This window comes from Bidens hawaiensis, unplaced genomic scaffold, assembly GCF_021521415.1.
Source record: "Bidens hawaiensis isolate Kalapana, Puna unplaced genomic scaffold, B.hawaiensis_p1.1 tig00002186_1, whole genome shotgun sequence".
NCBI lineage: Eukaryota > Viridiplantae > Streptophyta > Magnoliopsida > Asterales > Asteraceae > Bidens > Bidens hawaiensis.
In genome coordinates, this window is record NW_027491117.1 from 332,937 (window position 1) to 343,565 (window position 10,629).

Sequence of the window (10,629 nt, forward strand, 5' to 3'; positions counted from 1 at the left end):
AGAAGAGACCCTGTTCGTTGCCCGTGAACGTAGGTTACACACCGTGACCGAATCACGTAAATCCCGTGTTCTGTTCGTATCTCTTTACTGCTTTACGATTATTATTATTATAATTGTTCGTTTGAATTGTGTGTGTTCGTTAACCTAATGCCGCCGTCAAGAATAAAATATTGATTTGAAAGTTTGCAACCTGTGTTCGTTAGAAGCTTCCTGTCGTCATCATCAATATTATTATATTGCTTCACATATATTTGTTTGTTGAGAATACAAACATCATCATCCACTCAGTATCATTCTCAACCATTATTAATTGATTATTATTAAATCAATTGAATTTCTTTAATTAAAAGAAAAGGCCAACAACTATATTTTTGTGAACGTTGATAAGAAGGAAGTTGCCAGAGTTCAGTTCTAGTTAAGGGCAAGTCACTATCCAGGTTCTGATTTATATTCGGTTCTAGTTTGGTTGTTTGGGTTAATTAATTCGAGTTCAGTATATTTCTCGTCTTGTTTCCGCTGCACGTTATATTCGTTTTAGAAATCAATTAGAAATACAGTTAAGTTCTTAAGGCCCGAGAGTTGTATTGTATTTATTTCTGTAGTCCTATCCGACTCCTTTCGGGTTAGCCGCGTACACGTAATACCTAACAAGTGGTATCAGAGCCAGTGTTGGCTCTCACTCTTTGATCTCGGGTATTATGGATGATGAGGGTAAAATGAAAATCGAGAAGTTTGATGGACAAAACTTTGGATGGTGGAAGATGCAAATCACGGATTTGCTGATACAGAATGAGTTGGATGTGGCTTTGGAGGAACCGCCTGAGAAGATTACAGATGAGTGGAAAGCTATTAACAAGAAGGCGAAGTCAACGATTAAGCTTGCCTTGTCTATGAGCTTGGCATACAACATCTTAGATGAAACCACGGCGCGTGGAATCATGGAGGCGTTGTCAAACATGTATGACAAATCCTCGTATGCAAACAAGGTGTTCCTAATCCGGGAGTTGGTTAACATACGCATGAAAGAGGGAGGTTCTGTTACCGAACATATATACACCTTTAATACTCACCTGAGACATTTATCATCAGTGAAGTTCAAGATTGATGATGAATTGCAAGCTTGCCTAATTTTATCTTCATTACTTGACAGTTGGTCAGGTGCAATCACTGCAGTTACCAGTTCAGTTGGATCGGATCCTTTGACTTTCAACAAAGTTCGTGACTTGATTTTGAATGAAGATTCTAGAATGAGGAATAATGGAGAATCATCAAGCACTTTGCTAAGTGCTGAAGGTAGAGGGCGAAACAAGAATAGAGGAGGCAACAGGGGTAGATCAAAATCCAGAAAAAGAAGTAAGTCTAGACCAAGAAAAGATATTACTTGCTGGAATTGCCAGGAGAATGGGCATTTCAGAAGTCAATGTACTAACCCTCTGGCACCTCAACAGAAAAAAGAAGTAAAAATTCTACTTCGGAAGTTAATGCTCCTATAAAAGAAGTTTCATGTGACATTTGAGCCAAAACCAGGTACACCTTAGTACGTCTTTACCGATTAAGCAAATAAACGCGTATTACGTAACGATCGAACGATTAACTGAATGGGTCTGGTTATGACCCAGATATCCCAGGGGGGGGGGGGAGGGGTTATTTATAAGTGATATAAGATTAATATAAGCTAATTTATTAGTAATATGGCCTTAGTTCGATAGCAAACAAGTTAAACGAAAACATGCTCGTTTAACTACCCGCTATAGATTTACAAACCAAGCATTGTGTCATCCGTTAAGCCAAAAAAGACTTACCAAACACTTATTTGAAATGTTTTAAGCGATCCATACAAATATTTTCGAATTTTACAAACGTATAATATGTTTTTATAAATTTACACAAAACTAGCCGAAAAACACTCGTTTTCGCACTGTTTGACGCACCCGATAAGTTTTTCGCGCCAAAAACCGAACCCAAAATAAATTTGGACTTGGCTTTTCACGTTTGTACTTGTAAATTTAGTGGTTTCGGCCAAATTGGGCCATGAGATGCCCATTAATCACTCCCGACCGCCAAACTCCCTAGATATTACTTTATAACTAAGTAATAATAGATATTTTGACATCTAAATTCCAGAAACCTCAACGTGAACCAACTGCTCCTACTTACTTACAATCTAAGCCTAAGGTAAAAAGTTTATTTAATCAATTTTTACTCATGTTAATCTTGTTTAATACCATGTAAACATAGTTTGATTACCAACAATCATTCCTAACCATTCAAAAATCTTAAAAATGGTCCATTAACATGCTTTGATCATACAAATGGTTAGGAACCTGGTTTGATAGTTTTTTTGGCCATAAACACGGATTAGAGGGTTGAAACGGCATTTTTACGATCCAAAAGTTCGTTTTTACACCCTAGCCGAAACCCTAAGTTAAGGGGATGTTATGTTGATAAATTTTCTTGGTTTGTGATATAGGACCTGTATCTAGCTTGAATAGAAGCACAAGATCCCGAAACCTTGATTAGAAAAGCAAAAACGAACCAAAACCGCTAAGGTAATGTCGAATCACTCGTTTACGGGCTATTTAGGTTAAGGTTGTGATGTGCATATTTTAAGGTCTTGAAATTTTGCAGGGACATCAGGGAGCATATCATTGAGTCCCTGTCCAAATTTGGTAATTTTCAACCATCCGATAATATTTGGCGAATTTATTACCGAATTTGGACATTTAATTGGGAAAAATAGTTAAGATACTAGAAAAATTATGAAATTTTGTGGGGGAATCAGATTTGGTATATTTTGATTATATATGAAAATTGGAATCATTTGGAAAAGCCTAAGTGTGTTTTGTGCAATTGCGTTCATATGAGTTTTACAGTCGAATTTGGCCCAAAAAGAATATTGAACAAGTTTGTTACATTCTGGAATTGATACAGACGTTTTTGGGATATAATTGGTGCATCCTGGAATTTTTTTGGAATTTTTGGAAATTGTTTGGGATAGACGGACGATTTTCAGGCTAAATATAGCAGGTAAAATGAATTTTATAAATTAATAAACTGGTAAATAATTCCAAAAATATTTTTATAAAAATTTATATATTTTATTTGATAAGTGGCTAAATTTTCATAATTTAATGATTAACGGTTAATTAATTATGCTAATTTGAAATTAAACAAATTCAATTCTAATAAAAATCGGCAAGTTCGTGATTAACGAACCTGCGTGAATATCAAAACACCAAGAGTGATCAAAATTTATATTTTTGGATTAATTATGTAAAAACAAACCTTTTTATGAGAAACGTGGACAATCTGAATAGATTGTGCGCGTTTCTCCTCAAATCAAACTGAATAAACGGAAACGGGCCCCCGTAGCGAATCCGGAACCCCAATATGTGATCTTTCTTTATAACTTAATCATTTTATCGACCAACACATTTAACCAAGCTTACATCCCCATAACTGTTTTCTAAACGCATAAACGAACAACTTGGCCCGGCGGGGAAAACGGGGAAACTGTGCCAAGTTCGGTTTTAAGTATTAGACATGGAAAAACATCACAACCTAAGCTTATTGACACTTTCTGGGCATTCCAGCTATACCCAAATTAGATATACAGCCTAGTTTAGTATTGAGATTATAATAATATTAAAATATTAATATCATAATAGTATTGATTATAGGAACTAGTGATAGCGAATCAAGCAAACCACAAGCTGACTCTGTACTGATTATCTACTAAACAGTGAGTTTCATGACCCATCTTTTTAAACAGTTTTACGAACTTTTGGGGTGAAAAGCATGTTTGATTACATACACATACCTGAAACATGTATTTATGTGAATTATCTAAGTGCTAACACACGAAAGTCCCCACTAACACAGTGATTAACTTCGAGCCGGTGGCTTGTGAATAGTACTATTGGTTTGACAAACCCAAACGGAGCCGGTATGTGTTACTGAGACTTTACCCCGTTTGCACATGACCATAAATACACAAACACGCTATGTAGTGTTAGACATAGCTACTTGGGGCATATTGTGGACGGAAAGGCGGCCACAGTGGTTGATTGGGCGTGAGAAATGGATGCACGCAGCACAACTAGTCAAGGCTTCACTGTAGCTTAGCATAATTACATCATTTTCATACATACATACTGATATCATAATTACAAGTGTTAACTTGTGAATATTTATAACTGTTTTCTTGAAACTCGTGAAACTCACCAACTCTAGTAGTTGACCCATTTTAAGCTGCTTTTCAGGTGTACCTAAATTGGAATAACTTGGTGATCTGCTACGTGTTCAAGGTGTGGTTGATACTATGTGAATAGAAGCAAGGGTATTAGTAGTAAGATCATATAGTTTAACGAACTAGTTTTGTTTGTATCACCTAGACTGTAAAACAATGATAGAATAATGTAATGTAATGTATTGTAAATTAGTTGTAATGTTTCTTTATAAACAATGTGGTTGATACCAGATGTGTCTGTTACATTCCCGTTTTACGCTTCCGCATTGTGCTAGTCGGGGTGTGACAGAAGTTGGTATCAAAGCCATTGGTTATAAAGGATTAGGTTATCTCTTAGGGTGCCTAAAATATAACCGTAGGCTCGATTAACTCCGGGAAAATGATTAAATGATAATTTAATATTATATACTATTGGATGCTGGGATGAAATCGTAGAGCAAGTGAGTTATTATGGTCTGGAACATAATAACAGACTTGCTTGTACGAGGGAATTCGGGGAAAAGTCACGGAACATGTGAGTAGGTAAAAATGGCAGCATATGTGTATAAAAAGTAATACTGAGTACGTATACATATATGTAAAACACATACGTGCTTATCTGAAACAAGGTGTACGAATACGTGTATGTACGATACTGTCGATAACGGTAAACCTTATTATGAATATTATATTCAATAATAATTCGAATTATAATTAAAATTAAAATTTTAATAAAACTAATATTATATTTGAATATAATTAATATTAAATTTGGCTTAATTAATTAACCTTCCCTACAATAGTTAACACTAGCAATAAATATTATTCTTATAACTAACCATTGTGCAGAGGTATGACAAGAAATAATGACTACGTACTGGAAGAAGAACCAGTAATATCTATTGAGTTGGAGGACCCAGAGGAGGACCTAGAAGAGGATCCGGAGTAAGATCCGGAGGAGGATGAGGAAGAGATTGAAGAGGAAGTGATTTGTAGAGAGCTACCCAGAAACGAGCCTGACCTATCAGGCTACAGATGTGATAGTTACCCACCTAAGTCACCACGCAGAGGTTAGAACGAAGTTACCATTCAGTACCGTTCACCTGCTAGAGTAGCCAGATCACCTACTCCACCTATCAACTTGTCCCCGACGACCTCAGTCACACAACGAGTTCGACAGACTGCTCGTATTAGGGTAACCCCGATTGACCCTACCTCAGTTCCACTTAGATCTACCTACCATCGGAGAGAACCTTCACGTCCTGGGACAGGTACTCCACCTTCCCGTTCGTTGAGTAAATCTACCTTTCACCATGACCTCCCAAATGTAGGAACCAACTATTGGATGGCTGTCCTGACCGACCGTGTGATAGACCACTCGATAGCCATAGCTAACATTAACCAGGGGAGGAGAGACGTGACCCAGTGCTTAATGGCCTTACAGCAGATAGTACTGAACTTGCAGCAATCAGATACTTACCACCGATGGTGTTTGGATAGGATGACAGTCCGTTTGTGTAACTGTTACTGGGTGATCACAGTGTTGTTATTTTTATGTTTGTGGTTAATCCATTGTTTGTATGGATAGATGTAGGATGTTACGGATCGGTATACGTGGTCTTTTGATACTCTATATATGTATATAGTAGTATGTTATGTTGACATGGAGTATGATTTTGTGTAATATTACAAGCACTTACCCTTACAGGGTTAAGTCTAACAGTCACTTAGTGACAAGTTTTGACATATACATGCAAGCACTGGCCTTTATCAGGCTAAGTCTAGGTACCTTTTGTTATCAATGTACAGAACAGTTTGTGAAATATCATTGTGTTGTCTGATTTACTTGTACAACCTTTACTGTGATTATTGTTACAATGTGTCATTTATCGGAATTAGTATTAATTGGCTTATATTTGATTATCATTATAGAATGGCCCCAAAGAAAGCAACCCCTATGACTGAAGCAGAAATAGCCGAGATGATTACTCGGCAAATGCAGGTAGCAATCCCACTTATTGTAACATAAGTAACTGCCGGTGTAAATGCCAATATTCAAACAAACCAGTAACCCATCAATAATGCTCCCCCGACCAACACTGAAAATGTCACAAATAATATTCCCCCACCTAATGCAAATACTACTCTCAATGCAAACAATCCCCCACCAGAAACAAACACTATCAACAATAATGACCCCCCTGTAAATACAAACCCCGTGGAAAAAATAATCCTCCACCGAACCCAAATAATAACAATAACAACCCTAATCCCCCTCGGAGAGAATACTCAATTAAAAACTTTATGGCCTGTAAACCGATTGACTTCAAGGGCACAGAAGGACCAAAGGGATTGATTAAATGGATTGAGAAGACTGAATCTGTTCTCAATATTAGCAATTGTCCACCTGAGAGCATTGTCAAGTATGTTGCTTCTAATTTTACGGATCACGCTTTGATGTGGTGGAACACTACAGTTCAGATAAAAGGGAAAGATGCAGTTAATCGCATGACTTGGGCTAAACTCAAAACGCTGATGCTAGAACATTTCTGCCCAAAGAATGAAATACAAAGGTTAGAACATGAACTTTGGAGTCTAGAGATGAAAGGAGCGGATCATTTGGGATACACGAACCGCTTCAATGAACTGGCTCGCTTAGTACCATTGTTAGTAACTCCTGAAGATAAACGAATTGAACGTTATATTTGGGGTTTAGCCCCAGCAGTGAGGAGTTTGGTGAACTCTGTTGGTCATACATCATTTGAGAATGCCGTGACTCAAGCCGGCATTGTAACTTTTGACTTGGTGAGAAGTGGAGTATTGAGAATGGCCAGGGATTCATCGGGTATGAAGTGAAATCGGGGTCACAAGGAAGGCTAACAAATAAATGTGCACACTTGACAATATAAAATTATGTCATGAGCAGTTCTGAGGTGAAATGAGACAGGGACAAGGGACCATGGCCAAAATGTGATAAATGTAGTTTTCATCACGTGGGTGAGTGCAGACCGTTAGTTTGTCAGAAGTGTGGGAGAACGGGGCACAATGGCCCTAGTTGTAGTGCCAGTGTGGAGATTGTCAACCGACCAACCCAAGCAACTCAACCTCGCCGTCCGAACCACCTAGACCGCAACCGATTCGTCAACAACCAATGCAACAAATCACATCCCCAGCAACCCGCCGTGCTTGCTATGAATGTGATAGCACGGAGCACTTTAGAAAGAACTGCCCCAAACTGTACCAAGGAGCAGCAGCTGGACAGAACCAAGCATCAACTTCTGGTGCGCCTAGAGGACGCACGTTTGTTATTGGGTTAGGAGAAGCACGACAGGACCCGAACGTAGTAACAGGTACATTTGTAGTTTCTGATCAATACGCTTCTGTATTATTTGATACTAGTGCCGATAGAAGTTTCATTTCCACTAGTTTTGTATCCATGGGAAATATGCCAGTTAGTGAACTAATAAATCCCTATACTATAGAACTCGCTAACGGTAACTCTATAACTGTCAACCAAATAGTCCAAAACTGTTCCATTATTCTAAATGACCACCCATTCCTTATTAACCTACTCCTAGTAGAGTTAGGAAGTTTCGATGTTATAGTCGGCATGCATTGGTTAACCAAGTATAAAGCGGAGATTGTGTGTAATGACAAGACAGTTAAAATTCCTCTTTCGGATGGTGAAATGATTGTGGTACAAGGAGAGAAGTCCGGTTCGATATTACCTCTCGTGTCTCATCTCAAGGTGTTGAAATGTTTACGCCAAGGGTGTATGATATTTTTGGCAAACGTGACCATAAAGAACCCTGATGAGAAACACATAGAAGATTTCCCCGTGGTACATGAATACCCGGATATCTTTTCCGACGATTTACCTGGATTACCACCGAACTGACAGGTTGAATTCCGTATTGACCTAATCCCAGGATCAGCCCCTATTGCTAAGGCTCCTTATCGATTGGCACCCTCTGAAATGCAAGAATTATCCAACCAGTTACAAGAGTTGTTAGATAAGGGTTTTATACGTCCCGGTTATTCTCCTTGGGGAGCACCGGTGTTGTTCGTAAAGAAGAAAGATGGAAGTTTTAGAATGTTCATCGATTACCGGGAATTAAACAAAGTTACCATCAAAAACCGATACCCTCTTCCACGAATAGATGACTTGTTCGACCAACTTCATGGGGCGAACTATTTCTCAAAAATCGACCTTCGATCCGGTTACCATCAAGTCAAAATCCAAGAGGAAGATGTGTCTAAAACGGGATTTCGAACTTGTTATAGTCATTATGAATTCTTAGTTATGCCTTTTGGGCTGACTAATGCACCCGCAGTTTTCATGGACCTCATGAACCGAGTTTGTAAGCCGTAACTTGACATATTTGTTATCGTATTTATAGATGACATTCTGATATATTCAAAAACCAAGGAGGAACACGAGCAGCATTTACGAACCATCTTGGAGTTGTTGAGGCAGGAGAATTTGTATGCTAAGTTGTCAAAATGTGAATTCTGGTTACAAGAGGTTCAATTTTTAGGGCACGTTGTTAATCGGCATGAAATCCATGTAGACCCGAGCAAAATTGAAGCCATTAAGAATTGGCAAGCCCCGAAGTCACCAAAAGAGATCCACCAATTTTTGGGATTAGCTGGGTATTACCGGCGCTTTATGGCTAACTTTTCCAGCATAGCCCAACCTTTAACCCTTTTGACTCAAAAAGATCGTGCTTATGTTTGGGGAGAAGAACAAGAAGCGGCTTTTCAATTGCTGAAGCAAAAACTATGCCAAGCCCAGATACTGAGTCTTCCAGATAGGGGTATGCAACGGGTCAAACCCGGACCGACCCGGACTGGAACCGTTTACATGGATTTTTTAAACCCGGAACCGGACCGTATACAAATGGGTTGGTTCGAGTTTTGAAACGGGTTCTACTAGACGGGTTGGCGGTTTTCACCACTTAACGACCTATTTTTCCATACCGCATAACTTGTATGCATGCTGCACAAATTTTTTTTGTGCAAATTCATTGCATAACTTGTATACATGCTGCACAAAAACAATAGGCTACAAATTCATACAAACAAAAATAATAAGGCTGCAAAATCCATCCAAAACAATTAAAACAAATAATATAAAGTACAAATCCATTCATCCAAACTTCAAATTCCAAATCAGTCATCCAAACATCAAAAATCCAAATCATTCATTCAAACAAAACAAAAAAACAATCCAAACAAAACAAAAGGTAATCAAGTTTCATGTTTCCCAAAAAAATACTTAAATAATCCAACAACGTGTCTCTTTAATCTTCAATCGATCTTCATCTTACCGATTCTCTCAAAAACATCTAAAAATAGTAGGAAAATATTAGTTGGAAACAAATACTAGTTGAACATGATTAACAAAATATGAATAGTTACCTTTTGCAAACTCCTCGTTTTTCACTAAATCCTCAAACTCGTTAATCTCTTTTCGTCCCTTTCGTATCCAGACTTGAGTACAAATTAACGCCTCCACTATATTAGGGGATAATGAACTCCTATAAAGGTCGACCACGCGTCCGCCAGTTCTAAAAGCCGACTCTGAAGCAACCGTTGAAATAGGAACAGCAAAGATATTTGAAAGAGAAACCAAATTAATTAATACTTATTTATAAAATTAAACACATAACTTTTATTAATATTACCTTTAGCCATCTTAGAAAGGGTTGGATATCAAGCCGAATTTACCTTCCACAATTGTAAGATATCAAAATTATCGTCTAAGGGTTCAACACCATCCACAAGATATTTTCGAATTCTGACTTGTTTCCAACGACTGATTACCACCACCCCGAAAATTTTCAAATTTAGCCTTCCAAGAACAATTACTTGACCTAACTTTTTTAAGTGTATTTTCTGTCCTTATAGGATTGCTTGCGCCAATTTGATACAAAATCTCATACTCAGTTATCAATAATTGCATCTCGTCTTTCACCTCATCAACCAGATTAGCCACCATTTCTTTATATTTTTCTTCAGTCAAATCTTCCATTAAATCAACAACTTTTTGGCAACCGTATTGTATCATGTCAAGCTTCATTCGTGGATCTAGAATAACCGCAAAGTCAAACAACATATTTTTCTTATCTATATCACCGAAATACTTAAGAAATTTATGTTTCATCAAAGATACCATCTTCATAAATTCAAAGTGTTCGTTACTTTTTTTAAACATATCATCTAAGGTATCCTCAATGTCCATAACCTTAGAATATAACTAATGAGCCACCACATATGTTGAACAAGAAATATCAACCGTTTTACGTTTGAATACTTCTAGCAAATTTGCTATTCTTAGAGCATAATCCCAATGATGACCATCAGGAATGTCACCTAACTCAATCCGAAAATTAGGATCC